Genomic DNA, 15424 nt, shown 5'->3' on the forward strand with positions numbered 1-15424 from the left:
TTTTATCTTATTTAATCCTCCTCACAAGGTAACCAGAGCCTGCCATAACTTAAACCCCTTAACCTGTTGCTGCCAAGTCAATTCCAACCATAGCAACCCTATAGGACAGAGTGGCACTGCCCCAGAGGATTTGAACCCCTTGCCAAAAACAAATCAAACCAAACCCACTGCCGTCGAGTCGATTCCGACCCATAGAACCCCTTAGTGGTACTTGAATTCAAGAGAATCCATTTTACGAAAAGCAAACGCTTTAAGATGGGTCTCACTTAAAGCCCTTTGAAATAGTCAACCCAATGCATATAAAAGAGATATAATTTGTTCTACTCCTCAAATGTGTTATAGAAGGCCAGTAGAAATGAAATGTTTGGGTTGTAATTAATTCCTTAGAGAATGCTGACTTTCTTAGTTTGGTTGCTCAAATTAAATTTGGAAGCTACCTAGAAATTTTCTCACATTTTGATCTCTGGAAGGGCAATTAATCAAGCTCTTGTTTGAGGCAATTCTTTAATCAGAACTCTGTGGAGTGAAAGTCAGAGAGCTGTATATTTGGAATATTCAACAGCATATATAATTGAAAACAGCAACAACAGGAGAAGAAAAGTAGATTCCAGTGGGCTGATATCGTATAACCTTTGGTCAAGCAGTACTTGGCAAATTTCAACAGACCTAGTTAACCAAAGATAAAACTAAGCAGCAGAATATGGCTGAAACAAAACGAAAGTATTCAAATAGAATCAGGAGCTACCAGCAGGAATCAATGCTATCGAGCAGCAAGGATTTACCAGAGGCGATTTGTTAGGAGACCAGAGCCGTTACTTCATAGTAAACCCAAATAGTAGATGCTTGAAATTAAAACATTAACGTTTCTGTAGGTCAAGCTATAGACCGCATTCAGAGAGCCAGCCAAAATAGCTGAGGAAACGGGGAAGGCCACATGTGGAACTAATTACTCATGTAGGGGCCATGACAAAGAACATTTCTCCAGACTTTTCATGGGGGCTTCACTTTCAGGAAGTCGCTATAATTACTGTTCAAGTCTAGGGCAGCCTGCAAGCCGCTGACAGATCCGACAGACAAGGAGGAGGAGGGAAAGAGGGGGAAAAATGAACTTATCTGCCCTTTTTGACGGGTGAAATACCAGAAAATAAAGTACCACAGGAAAGCTCGAAAAGGTTTCCAAATGAGCCCTGACTCCCAGTGTTCGACTTTCTGTTTACTTTTTTATCTGCCCTCCACCTTCTGATTACTTTCCTAGCCTGGATCCGACAGAAAATTTGTCCTCTACGCTAACTCACTTTCAGTTGGCCACGGCAGAACTGTACATCTTGACTCTTTTTTTACAGCTTTTCCATACTGGGGCCCACTTCCTGCCCAGTTGAGAAAAAAAATCTGGCCTGAAGATGAAATGACTGCTTAACATTACACTAAAACATCTGGTACCATTTTCTGCACAGACCCACGTCTGAGAGCAGCCATTCCAGCGGTCTCTCCAGCGGCACAGCGCATACCCAAACCTCCCCAGGGTGACATCATCCCATATATGGACTCTCCAGCCCAGCCCTCCCCCTTTTCCTGGTCCTAAATTCATTGCCAGTTCCCCAGTCTGCAGCAAAAGTGCCACGTCAAGACTGGAAATCACAGCCTCGAGTGTGTCTCAGGCAGTGCAGAGGGTTCAGGGGGGAAAGCCGAACGCGGCCCCCAATGCAGGAAGGGAGGCTTTTCCCAAAGACCAGGAGAGGATTTTAAGTAAATAGATGGAAGCTTCTGGAGATCCTGCTCCGTCGCCCCAGTGTTCAGACTACCTGTTCAGGACAATGCCGTTGTACAGTAGTCTGCACATTGGTTAGACTGGGCAAGGGACAGCAACGCCATGGACTGCTGGGGACAAAATGTGCTGTTTCCGAGGAGAAGACAGTTGTTGGCTCTTTTTTCGAATCTCATATCCAGTGTTTTTCTTCACAGGTCTTGCACACTAGGGACCAAGAAACCCTCGGGGGCACTTCAGGAAAAGACTGCTCAGGGGAAGACCTGCGGGTAAGGCCTTCTTGACTACTCCCCTAGGTGTGTGTTCAATGACATGCGTTCAGATGCGAGAGAAACAGGTCTCTACTGATGGGTACTGGTGGATTTCATTTTAAAAGAAAAACAAATGCCTGGTACATAGCAATTTACACTTTGTTATCTGATTTCTGAAGATTTAGCATTCAAGTATTTTCTTTAAAGTAAAGGTTTTCCCACCTCAAAATGAAATACGATAGAAATCACTCCAGTCACTTAAGAATAATTTAACGAGGATAGTTTTGAAGTAAATATTCAGAGACTTAAAAACTTATTTGAAGGCAGGCTGTGTGTATAACTCTTAACACCCTAGGGTTGAATCCATTTTGTTATTTTTTAAATGCCAAATGGATTGTGCTTTCCTGAAAATTTACTTCTATAATATAAATAATAGTATCTAACAATAAAAGGAGAGCCTGCCTAGTTCTTGCCAAGCAGACAATGCGGATGGGGCTGGCCCTCAGAAGACAGCCAACCTGGACCTCATGGAGTCTGCAGCCGAGTAGATCAGGGAATAGAAACACCTATCTTTACATATCACAATATGTATCTGTACATTATAATACAAATAAAGTCCAAGATTGGTTGATGACTATTGGTCATCTGAGCCTGCCTGACTATATTTTACAGTCCTTCTACTTCTCTGGGCATTTAAAATGATAAGTTACTTTGTCTAGAATCCCACTGATAAAAAAGGAATTTGTAAACGAAGGCAGAAGTTTTCTTTGGTCAGTTTCCAGCAGTCCAGGAGGTGAAGGAGGGTGGGAGAGGGGGAGGAAGGTGGGAGGGAGGAAAACCCTCAAGCTGAATGAAATCCCAATAGAGAAAATAATAAAGAGAAAGTCTGGGTTGCAATATGATCTGTGCTGAACTTTGGTGGTGAGTTCCTTAAAGAAAGTTCTGGAAAAATGTTACCGCCTTACCCCTAAATTCCCTCAATCCCCATTTATCTCTACCCCCAAACCATTCTATAGAATGAAAACATCTTCTGTTCTGTAGGCTTTTTGCGAGAAATGAATATAATCTCTTTTGTCCTTTTGTAAACTCTTTAAGGCTACAATGCTTTCTGAACAAATTCTATAAATTATACCTTTTGCGACAATTAAAAATTCTCAAGTTCTCTTTTGCAAACATCTTAGTACAAAAATTTCTCCAAGTTGTCTCTTGTCAAAAATTTTTATTTTTTAAAAATTTCCCTTCTGATCATTCCAAAATTGGTGTAAAGAACATATAACTTTTCTCATCAGTTCATCATTTTTAGGTAAAAGGTAGAAAGCAAGGAGAAATTTGGCAGTCTAAATCACTTGGATGATAAAATTAAGTCAACCCTTTTTTATTGTGACTTGGCAACTTCCATATTAATTATTTAAAAAAAAAACAAGTGATATTTTTTAAGTTTATGTAATTTCTTTTATAGATAAAAACGTTTTAAAAACTATTAGGTAACTTATGGGAGACTATTTTTTTTAAGAAACATTTTTACTTATTGATAAAATTACTAAAGAAGAAAGATAAGCTTTATGGTACCTTGGCAATGTTTAAGGCTTCTCAAATTTTCTGTCTTTTGTTCTTTTGAAATGATTGAATTTCGTAACTTGTTTCCAATTAATGATTGAATTTAAATTTCTTTATTCAGATTAAATGGCCTTTTCATTTCAAAGAAACTAACCCCTAGTGGTCCCTCCCCTATTTTCTCCCTCTTACTTTTTTATTTTTTTATTTTTTTTTTTTTTACTTTTAGTCTGGAGACATAGGGACACAGGCCATTCTTGGCATGCATACAGGAGTGGAAGTTTAAGAATTACTTTGCAAGGGGGTAGCCAAGGAGCCCCCCACATGCTCCGTGGGGCACATGTCCTGCTATGCCAACCCACTTCTGATGCAACAAATGCAAAGATACAATGCTTATCTTTCAACCGTACGAACTAAAGACCACAAGTAAAGCTCACTTTATAAACCTTTGCTGAATGAAGTCAGCATGTTCCTTTATACGCGGGTACGTGTGCCAACATTTATATACACATGACAAAAAATAACCTTGTCTATTTCCAGGTAATTAGAATAATCTTTAATTTTATCTTGATATTACTTTATAAGGAGATATACAAATATTTTAGGGATCATGGAATCTCTTCCAGAGGGAAATAACCCACAGTGAACATCTTCAACTAAAATTACCGCTGGATATGATGGTAAGTGTGAGTATTAAAATTAAACATTGTACATCATCATGAAGCGAAAATTGATTACAGGGCCTGTCCTAACTACACTTTATAGAAATTTTGCTATTATTTTTTGTTTTAGTGTATGGGTAATCAGAAAGTCAGACTAGGTACTGGGTTAAAAGAAGAATTTTTTCTGCCATCTAAGAGAAAGAAAATTCAGAGCCTTAGCTTCAACACGATCATTTCTTAATTGGAAGAGGATCAATACCAAACAGTTACTCACATTTTCAAATCTATTTTGTTTACAAACCATAGATCTCATAATCAAAGGAAGTTTGTTTACAACAGACACAATCTTACACTGATCGCTTTCCTGTAATTAGTCAATAGGTTTAATGTCCTTCCCGATTAGCATCCGGGCTAGTGGCCCAGATAACGTGTTTATATATTTAAAAATATACCATCTACCACCACCTCTCGCCTACAGACCACCCAAGTATTTGAGTCTGTGGGAAAGAATTTAGGCATAAACGCCTCATGAAAGAATTATTTTCCATTTTTTTGGATTGAAATCTTAAACTATTAGGGGATATAAAAAGAAAATACTACTTGGTAATGTAAAAAAATTCACTTAACCCTTACGCGTGCATCCTCACTAAAGAGAAGCCAGAGCTTTCGGTTATCCTACAAGAGATCTGTTCTGAAAAACAATCCACTTTCCTTTCCGCTAAAGAGAAAAGCTCACTCATCATAATAATTTTCAAGTAATAACTAAGAGACCATCACTCAGAAATCCTGGCTTAAAATAACAAAAAGGTCAAGCTTTAACCTGAGAAGAGACAGGAAATTCCTGAATTAAGATCGAAACTTTCTTAACTCAAAGCCCATTTTACATCAGTGCCCTGCAAACGATGTGGGTATAGATTTACCCGTTTTTCGAAGGTCTCTTACTAAGAACATTTATCAACTTCGGTAAGTAGGGACAAGGAGGTAAATTAAGAAAAATAATTAAGTCTTGACTTAATGTTTCCTGAGTTCAGTCACGACAGCCTGTTTCCTGGAAAAGCCCTGGTTTAACTTTGCTGTAGAGGGCTTAGAAATAATTACTTTCTTGAATTTTTCTTTCTTAAGAAATAAAAGAAAAAAAGAGGAAGAAGAAGAAACAGGACATAATAGCCATATTAATAGTTACATGGTATGATATAATGTAAACAGCTCTTTCATATTTTATCTAGTATTTTAAGTGCTAATAAATTAATACTCACCCTACAGTTTGTGAGACAGAAGAAAAACCTTAACTATTTTTCATCCTTTCATCTTTTTAACAAGTTTAGGTGCAGGCTGAACATGACTATGAAGTGTGCATATGCTACGTTCTTACCACAATAATGTTTCAAAGATCTATCAGAAACATAAATTGCCCCAAAGCACTGTGAGCAATAATTTTTCAGCAAGATTTTTTTTCCCCTTAAGAACAGTTATGGATTTTCAGATTAAAATTTCTGAATATCTTGGTTTAATAAAACTGTTTTATATTCAAGGATAATACATGAACTCACAAATATTTCTTTTTATTTTTTCAGGTTGCATGAATCATTAATTGAGAGAGTTAACTGGATCAAATTATTTATGGGAGAGAGAGGGAAAACTATACAGTGATATCTAATTTCCCTCAAAATAGTCTTTGTGAGCGAATCACTCTATAGTAACAGCAACAATAACAAAATAACATTTTAAGGTACTTTTTTTTTTTTTTTTGCATGCTCTGACCTTGTAATTATTTAAAGAGCAGCCAAATTTACTGATATTTTTGATTCTGTCAAGAGAAAAAAAAAAAAGTTCATCTATTCAGAAATGATGGCCCAAAACAGAATCAGGCATTTGTTTTTTTTGAAATTAAATAAATGAACAAAATTATACTTACCAATTCTTTGTCACAACTGTACCAAATCTAACCACCGCATACAAGTTCATCTTTGTTGAAAACTGTCATTTGTTCAGTCTTTAAAAATGATTTGGTTCTCCATAAAGCTTCTATTTGCTATTTATCTCAGAATTTTACAATTAAAAATGAATAACAAGCTATTTGTTTCTTTTAAAGTTCTTGGAAAACATTCCGAGGTATATATGCTTTGGACAATTTCTTTTTTTTTAAAAGAAATTCCATTTACTGGAATTTTGACTATCTGGATATTTTGTTTTTAGAAGGACAGAATATTTGTTAAATACCTTTATGGATGTGAATTCATAATTTATATTAAAATAGACAATAGAATTATTGTTTATTCACCAGAATTAAAATTTATATCTGTATATATAACACCATTAACTCTTCCTTATATAAATCATAAGGAAATTTTCTAAAGGGTCTGGTTTTAATTTTTGGTTATTAAACGAAGCTTCCTTTTCTGTGTTTAAGGTACTATTTTGTAATTCTATTCCATTAACAACGCCCAAAACATGTTCTGAGCACTCTTGTGGGTACCCTTACAGTTTATACTCTTTGATGCCGGGCATAGTGCTGTAGTTAATTTAGAAGTATGTAAATTAAGCCCACAACTGCTTTTTATTTGGTTTTCGCCGCTCATACTCAGAAGCTTTGCATTAACATGCAAATGAGAAATTTAAATAACTTCTCCTTGTTTAATAAAGTACCGGTAAAAATAGATCCCCATGCAAAGCCTCATTATAAAAGCATCAGATACCAAAGACGGCCGGCTGGGTTGCCAAATACATTAGGCTCATTAATTATTTTGAAAATGGCTGCCGTTTCCATGTAAATGACAAGTTTCTCTTTCATAGGCAAGGTTATGGTACTTATCTCCTACAAGAAACATGTATAAACATAGTCTCTATCTTTAACTTCAGTATTAAAATATGCAGAGTTTACGCGAAGAGGAAAAACATCTGGTTCAATTACTCTGAACTCTGACGGCATGTGGGCCAGTAATAATATGAACTGGATTTAAGAATAAACCTTGTGTTTAACCTTCCCCCCCCGCACCCCAAAAAACTTCAGTGTGAGTTTTCTGTTATGCCAGTTATCCGTGTTAGCATATTTGGAACAAATGTATGAATGCATTTTCTGAATAAAGCCAAAAGCCTAACTTGTTTTTAGTTCTATAATGTTTTAATGTTTAATTCTATTGTGTGTTTTTCTCCCTTTCCCCTTGCCCTCCCAAATCACCAAATCTGGATAACAGACTGAGTGTATCTGCCCATGTGCAGAGGAAACCTGGAGGAAGCAGGGCCTGGCTGGACGGAGTTGTCATGTGTCTGCCTGTCTACACTTGCTGTGCAGAACATCCGCTCACCTGTACAGCAGGCACAGACAGGCAGTCACACGACAACCCAGCCTGAGTGACAACCAGCCACTGAGAGAGCAGCCCTCACACCATAGCATCTACACCAAGAGCTACGGCCACAGTGAGGGGTGCGGGGCCTGGGGTTTTCATCTGTTGGCTTAATACTTAATGCGCATGTATTAGTATTATTTTATCATTTATTTTGATTCGAATATTGAAACCCACCAAAAGTCAAGTGAGTGGTGCCTATGAAATATAATAAAACCCATTTCTAAAAATGTTCCTGTGCTTTCTATAGTTCTCTTTTCCTAATTGTTGTCAGTAAATCACTGCCCTTGACCTTTACTGTACACAGCTTTGCAACACCCCATAACCAATATAACAAAAGTCAATAAAACAATATAACTTTAGTCTGATGCTTGACAAAGAACAAATAAGCTAAGTTTAGTTTTCTATAGCATGATTTTTTCTTCGAAAAAAGAAAAGAAAAAGGGGAAAGGATAATGTTCTAGAAGATCACATGTTTTGAATTGCTAAGCTCCACCAGTCTAGGGGAAACCCTGGTAGCATAGTGGTTAAAAGCTACGGCTGCTAACCAAGAGGTTGGCAGTTCCTTGGAAACCGTATGGGGCAGTTCTACCCTGTCCTATAGGGTCGCTATGAGTTGGAATCGACTCGATGGCAACGGGTTTGGTTTTTTTTTTTTTTGGCCAGTCTAGGTAAAACAGAGTGAAAACAGTATTTATTTTCAATATAATTTCCAAGTGTATTAAAATAATTGCTTTTACTTTTTTGATATATTGAAAGCTGAAACTGAAACACTGATATTTTGAAGTGTCATGATATATACCAATTTATTACTATGTCATTGCTTAATTAAGGAGCTTAGATTACAGTTCTAGGAGTGGAATTCACCAGGCAGTACATTCACTTGGAATGCGTGCTCCCATTCACCGTCAATTTTCAAACTCTGAAGAGTGTCAGGCAATTCAACACTTCCAAAAAGAACAAAAAGAGAGATTAATAAATATGCAGTGAACATTTTGTCCTATCTTCTGAGGAAACATCAAAACTTCAGCTTACTCACTACCAACTAGTGTGAAATGACCAAGCCTTACTTTCTGTATATGAATATTTCAAACACTTTAGGGTAAAAAGTGGGGAGAAGGGTAACACTAGAAATTCATCAATTCTGATTTGATTGTTCTTAAAATGTTTTAACTTTGATACTTAAAATTAATTTTCAGCTTCCTTGGAAAGATTCTGGTCAAGTTTAGAAAAATATAACACAAAACTACCCAAAAGTGTCTATTTTTTAAAAAATTAATAATTAAACATTTCAAGTATATATTTTAGACTAAAGCAAGCAAACTATTTTCATTCAGAGATTTCATTTTTACAAATGAAAGATGTAGTCTTAAGGCTAAGAGCCTCATGAAGTTCAAAAATTCTATGATTTTGTGGTATTTTAACCAAACCGGACACTATAGTTTCTTTAAAAAAAAAAAAAAAACTGAGGGATAGAGGAAACTATAAAGTAAACATATGATTAAACATCTTCCGTTGAAGAATCTGGCCTTATGGAAATACGTCATCTAAGATACACTTCTGCAAAACACATTGCACAAGGCAGGTTTTTACCTTAAGTAAAAGTCGGTTGGCAAGCATATAAGGTATTAGACAAGACTTCACAAAATGTAAAATATAAACAGGAGGATAAAGTAAAAATGCCTTACAGACTATTTACACAGTGCCACCAAATTAAAAAGCTTTGCATAGCCTCTACTGGGGCTCCCCACAGGAGTCAACATATGGAATCCTTCTCTTGGGGCCGGCATGGCAGTCCCAGGACAGAGCTGATAGCGCTCACGGTGACACCATGGCTGCGTCAGAGCAGGAAGAAGACTGCTCCACACACCATACTCCAAAGGGGTGCCTAGGAGGGCAGCCAAGCTGTCCTCCAGGAGTCACCTCAGGAGAAGGTTTCAAATAAATTTCCCTTAAAACCCTGAGGTTAACATTTTGGTTTTACTTTTTTTTTCTTAGCTCTCAAAAATACTTGAAATTGTTGTTTTTATTTTTTTTTTTAATTCTTTAGATGAGGCACATTTTAAGACTTTACTCTTCAGAGGAAGAATAATATAAAGTGTAATGTTCTTCCAGAATACCTTTAGAGCAGAACAAATGATACATGGAGGCAAGTGGGTTCCAAGCTGTGTTTTTAATGAATCTGAAATAGCATTTGTTCTTATGATTTACTGAATAATACCATATTTTTCTCCAAAATTATAAATCTTTGGATAATGTTGGAATGTAAAAATGCTTAAAGCATAACATAAGACAGTCTACGTATGCAGCTAAATTCATGAAGAATTTTCAGTAACGTAAACAGATTAAAGTTCACTATTTATTGGGAGTTTTTTTGTAAAAATACCTAAGTTTTGACTAACTACAACAATTTAACAAGGAATGTGACCAGTGTCCACGGTGTTGATCCTGTGACCTCCTCCATAAATAGGAGGACGCTGGTCTAGCAATGGGTTTTTTTTAAAAGTGTAAGTGAAAATGGAAAGAGAGCTGAAGATTTGTATAACTTCTAGGTCTCAAAACTTTGGCCATCCAGGGATACAGCTGTCATTTTGTTTCCTATTACACCAAAGTTACATCTTGTCATCTGTTACAGCTACACAATAAAAACAATACTAATTAATATCCCTATAAGTAAATTAGGAACCATGGTGGCACAGTGGTTAAAGCGCTTTTTGCTAACCAAAAGTCAGGGGTTTGAACCCACCAGCCGTTCAGTGGCAGAAATATGTGGCAGTCAGCTTCCGTAAAACTTTACAGCCTGGGAAACCCTATGTGGCAGTTCTACACTACTCTGTCCTGTAGGGTCGTGATGAGTCAGAATTGACTTGATGGCAGTGGATTTTGGTATAAGGGAATTATATAATCTCTTTATCAAGTTATCCAAACACTTCAGCCCACAAAATGAGGCCTGTAATTTCCTAAGCGTCCAAAGAAATGCCCTTATTTCAACGCAGATTTAGATTTTCTTCAATAGTGAAAGGTTAGCACATTTCCACTGGAAATGCTTCTGTTAGCATTATCCTATTTTCCTCTGGGAGCCCTGGTGGCACCGTAGCTAAGAGCTCAACTGTTACTCAAAAGGTCGGCTGTTCGAATACACCAGCCTCTCCTTGCAAATCTTATGGAACATTTCTACTCCATCCTATAGGGTGCTATGAGATGGAATCAAATCAATGGCAATGAGTATTTTCCTATGTGAGTCCCACTATGATTTTAATCTGTGTATTGGACTAAATATATAGACCCCCACGAATCTGTCAGTTTGTCATACCATCGGGGCTTGTGTGTTGCTGCGAAACTGGAAGCACGGTATTCAAATACCAGCAGGGTCACCCAAGGCCGGCAGGTTTCAGCCAAGCTCCCAGAAAGAAAGACTAGGAAGAAGGACCCAGCGGTCCACTTCTGAAAAGAATTAGCCAGTAAAAACCTTATGAATAGCAGCAGAACATTGTCTGATACACTGCTAGAGGATGAGCACCCCAGGTTGGAAGGCACTCAAAGTACAACTGTGAAGAGCTGCCTCCTCAAAGTAGAGTTGACCATAATGACGTGGATGGAGTCAAGCTTTTGGGACCTTCGTTTGCTGATGTGGCATGACTCAAAGCGAGAAGAAACAGCTGCAAACATCCATTCATAATTGGAACCTGGAATGTATGAAGTATGAATATAGGAAAATTGGAAATCTTCAGAAATGAGATGGAACTCATAAACATCAATATCCTAGGCATTAGTGCACTGAAATGGACTGGTATTGGTCATTTTGAATTGGACAATTATATGGTCTACTATGCCAGGAATGACAACTTGAAGAGGAATGGTGCTGCATTCATCGTCAAAAAGGACATTTCAAGATCTAATCTGAAGTACACTGCTGTCAGTCAAAGTATAATATCCATACACCTACAAGGAAGACCAGTTAATATGACTATTATTCAGATTTATGCACCAACCATAAGGCCAAAAATGAAATTCAAGATTTTTACCAACTTCTGCAGTCTGAAGTTGATCAAACATGCAATCAGGAATGCACTGATAAATACTGATGATTGTAATTCAAAAGTTGGAAACAAAGAAGGATCGGTAGTTGGAAAATATGGCCTTCATGACAGAAATGATTCTGGAGATCACATCATACAATTCTTCCACACCAACAACTTATTCATTTTTTTCACCAACATAAACAGTGACTATACACATGGACGTCACCAGATGGAATACACAGGAATCAAATCAACTACATGTTTGGAAAGAGACGATTGAAAAGCTCAACACCATCAGTCAGAACAAAGCCGGGCACCGACTGTGGATCAGACCATCAATTATTCATGAGCAAGTTTAAGTTGAAGCTAAAGAAAATTAGAACAAGTCCATGAGATCCAAAGTACGAACTTGAGTATATTCCACCTGAATTTAGAGACCAACTCAGGAACAGATTTGACACATTGAATACTAATGACCAAAGACCAGACAAGTTGTGGAATGACATCAAGAACATCCTACACGAAGAAAGCAAGGGGTCCTTAAAAAGACAGGAGAGAAAGAAAAGATCTAAATGGATGTCAGAAAAGACTATGAAATTTACTCTTGAACGTTGAGTAGCTAAAGCAAAAGGAAAAAAATGATGAAGTAAAAGAGCTGAAGAGAAGATATCAAAGGGTAGCTCAAGAAGACAAAGTAAAGTATTATGATGACATGTGCAAAGACCTAGAGATAGAAAACCAAAAAGGAAGAGCATGCTCAGCATTTCTCACGCTGAAAGAACTGAAGAAAAAATTCAAGTCTCAAGTTGCAATACTGAAGGATTCTATGAGTTGCAATACTGCAGGAAGCATTAAAAGAACATGGAAGGAATACAGAGAGTCACTATACCAAAAAAAATTGGTTGACATTCAACTGTATCAGGAGGTAACATATGGTCAGGAATCGATGGCACTAAAGGAAGAAGTCCAAGTTGCTACTGAAAAAATTGGGGCACTGGCAAAAAACAAGGCTTTGGGAATTGACAGACTACCAATTGAGATGTTTCAACAAATGGATGCAGCACTGGAAGTGCCCACTTGTCTATGTGAAGAAATTTTGAAGATAGCTACCTGGCCAACTGACTGGAAGAGATACATATTTATGCCTATTCTCAAGAAAGGTGATCCAACCGAATGAGGAAATTATCAAACAATATCATTTGCAAGCAAAATTTTGATGAAGATCATTCAAAAGTGGCTGCAGCAGTATATCAACAGAGAACTGCCAGAAATTCACACTGGATTTAGAAGAGGACTTGGAACCAGGGATATCATTGCTGATGTAAGATGGATCCTGGCTGAAAGCAGAGAATACCAGAAAGATGTTCACCTGTGTTTGATTGACTATGCAAAGGCATTCGACTGTGTGGATCATAGCAAATTATGGACAACATTGCAGAGAATTGGAATTCCAGAACATCTGATTGTATTCATGAGGAATCTATACATGGATCAAGAAGCAGTTGTTTGAACACAACAAAGGGATACTGCAAGGTTTAAAGTCAGGAAAAGTATGCGCCAGGGTTGTATCCTTTCACCATACCTATTCAATCTGTATGTTGAGGAAATACTCCGAGAAGCTGGACTATATGAAGAACAGGGAATTATGACTGGAGGAAGACTCATTAACAACCTGCGTTATGCAGATAACACAACCTTGCTTGCTGAGAGTGAAGAGGACTTGAAGCACTTACTGATGAAGATCAAAGACCACAGCCTTCAGTATGGATTATACCTCAGCATAAAGAAAACAAAAATCCTCACACCTGGGCCAATGAGCAACATCATGATAAACGGAGAAAAGACTGAAGTTGTCAAGGATTTCATTTCACTTGGATCCATAATCAACACCCATGGAAGCAGCAGTCAAGAAATCAAAAGATGAATTGCATTGGGCAATCAGCTGCAAGAGATCTCTGTAAAGTATTAAAAAAGCAAAGATGTCACCCTGAGGACTAAGGTGTGCCTGACCCAAGCCATAGTGTTTTCAATCAAAACACCACGCTTGCAAAAGGTGGACAATGAATAAGGAAAACCAAAGAAGAATTGACACCTTCGAATTGTGGCATTGGCAAAGAATATCGACTATACCATGGACTGCCAAAAGAACAAACAAATCTGTCTTGGACGAAGTGCAACCAGAATGCTCCTTGGAAGCAAGGATGGTGAGACTGTGCCTCACATACATGTTGGACATGTTGTCAGGAGGGATCGGCCCCTGAGAAGGACATCATGCTTGGTAAAGTAGAAGGTCAACGAAAAAGAGGAAGACTCTCCAAAAGATGGATTGACACAGTGGCTGCAACAATGGGCTTAAGCATAACGACAATTGTAAGGATGGCACAGAACCAGGCAGTGTTTTGTTCTGTTGTGCCTAGTGTCGCTAGGAGTAAAAAACAACTCGACGACACCTAATAACAACAACAACAAATATACAGGAACCACTACTCGTCTGTCGATTTGTTGTACTGTGGTGACTTGCATGTAGCTGTGATGCCTGAAGCTATGCCACTGATATTTCAAATATCAGCAGGGTCACCCATGGTGGACAGCTTTCAGTGGAGCTTCCAGACTAAGACAGATAAGGATGAATTACCTGGCAATCTACTTATAAAAAAATGGCCAGTGAAACCTTATGAATAGCAGTGTAACATTGTCTGATACACTAACGGAAGACAAGCCCCTCAGGTTGGAAGGGGCTCAAAATACAACTGAGGAAGGGCTGCCTCCTCAAAGTAGGCTGACCTTAATGACATAGACGGAGTAATGCTTCCGGGACCTTCATTTGCTGATGTGGCGTGACTCAAAATGAGAAGAAACAGCTGCAAACATCCATTAATAATCAGAACATGGAACGTACAAAGTACGCATCTAGGAAAATTGGAAGTTGTCAAAAATGGAATGTAATGCATAAAGACTGATATCCTAGGCATTAGTAAGCTGAAATGGACCAATGTTGGCCATTCTGATACAGACAATCATATGGTCCACTGTGCTAGGAATGATGAGGTGAAGAGAAATGGCTTCACGTTCTTCACCAAAAAGAACGTTTCAAGACCTATCCTGGTGTATAGCGTTGTCAGTGTAACATCTATATGCCTGCAAGGAAGGCCAGTTAATACAACTATTACCCAGACTTATCTATGGGTTGCTATGAGTCGGAATCGACTCGACGGCAGCGGGTGGTGGGTATGTACCAACCATTAAGGCCAACAAAAAGTGAACTACGTTTATTATTCCTATCATTTTTTTCCCCAGATCTATTGTCTTTGGAGTGTAGCTCAAGGTGCCATCCTTCCCACAAACACCATTACCGTCATCACTTCTATGATCTTCAATGATTTGGGCACTTCTTAGAATCCATTTGCATTGTTCCTGTTTATATCCATTGCCCTCAAAAGTGTAACTGGGCCTCCAAGTCTCACCTTGCTCGCACCTTGAGGCCTGTCTTATGCATCATTGTTGTGTCTGAAACACTCACAAATCCAACCCCAAGAGGAGTGAAATTAGAGAGAAATACATTGTACATGATACAACAAAAGTTCAAAAAAAAAATGTTCCTTTAAAGCAGCTCTCTTCCATCAAATTTCCACCTTTTTTTTTTTTTTTTAAGCAGTTGCCTATGCCCAGCTTTCGGGCTAGTACCCCTCTAGCCCTCTTCTTCCTTTTTTTTTTTTTAATTTTTATTGTGCTTTAAGTGAAAGGTTACAAATCAAGTCAGCCTCTCATACAAAAATTTATATACTCCTTGCTATACACTCCTAGTTGCCCTCCCCCTAGTGAGAGA

At 37.9% G+C, this 15424-nt stretch overlaps 1 long non-coding RNA gene across 3 annotated transcripts; it reads left to right on the top strand.

Annotated features, from left to right (window-relative positions):
* The first annotated feature begins 1591 nt into the window (after positions 1-1591).
* Positions 1592-7806, top strand: LOC104846330 (uncharacterized). Of its 3 annotated transcripts, none has more exons than XR_775857.2 (4): positions 1592-2034; positions 4156-4250; positions 5807-5961; positions 7427-7806. It is a non-coding gene; the product is annotated as an uncharacterized LOC104846330 (long non-coding RNA). The 3 variants fall into 3 exon arrangements; XR_775856.2 differs by having other exon boundaries at positions 1593-2034; positions 4176-4250; XR_002787010.2 differs by having other exon boundaries at positions 1595-4250.
* Positions 7807-15424: the final 7618 nt, after the last annotated feature.

The sequence above is a fragment of the Loxodonta africana genome, chromosome 3 (assembly GCF_030014295.1).
Source record: "Loxodonta africana isolate mLoxAfr1 chromosome 3, mLoxAfr1.hap2, whole genome shotgun sequence".
In the NCBI taxonomy this organism is placed as follows: domain Eukaryota; kingdom Metazoa; phylum Chordata; class Mammalia; order Proboscidea; family Elephantidae; genus Loxodonta; species Loxodonta africana.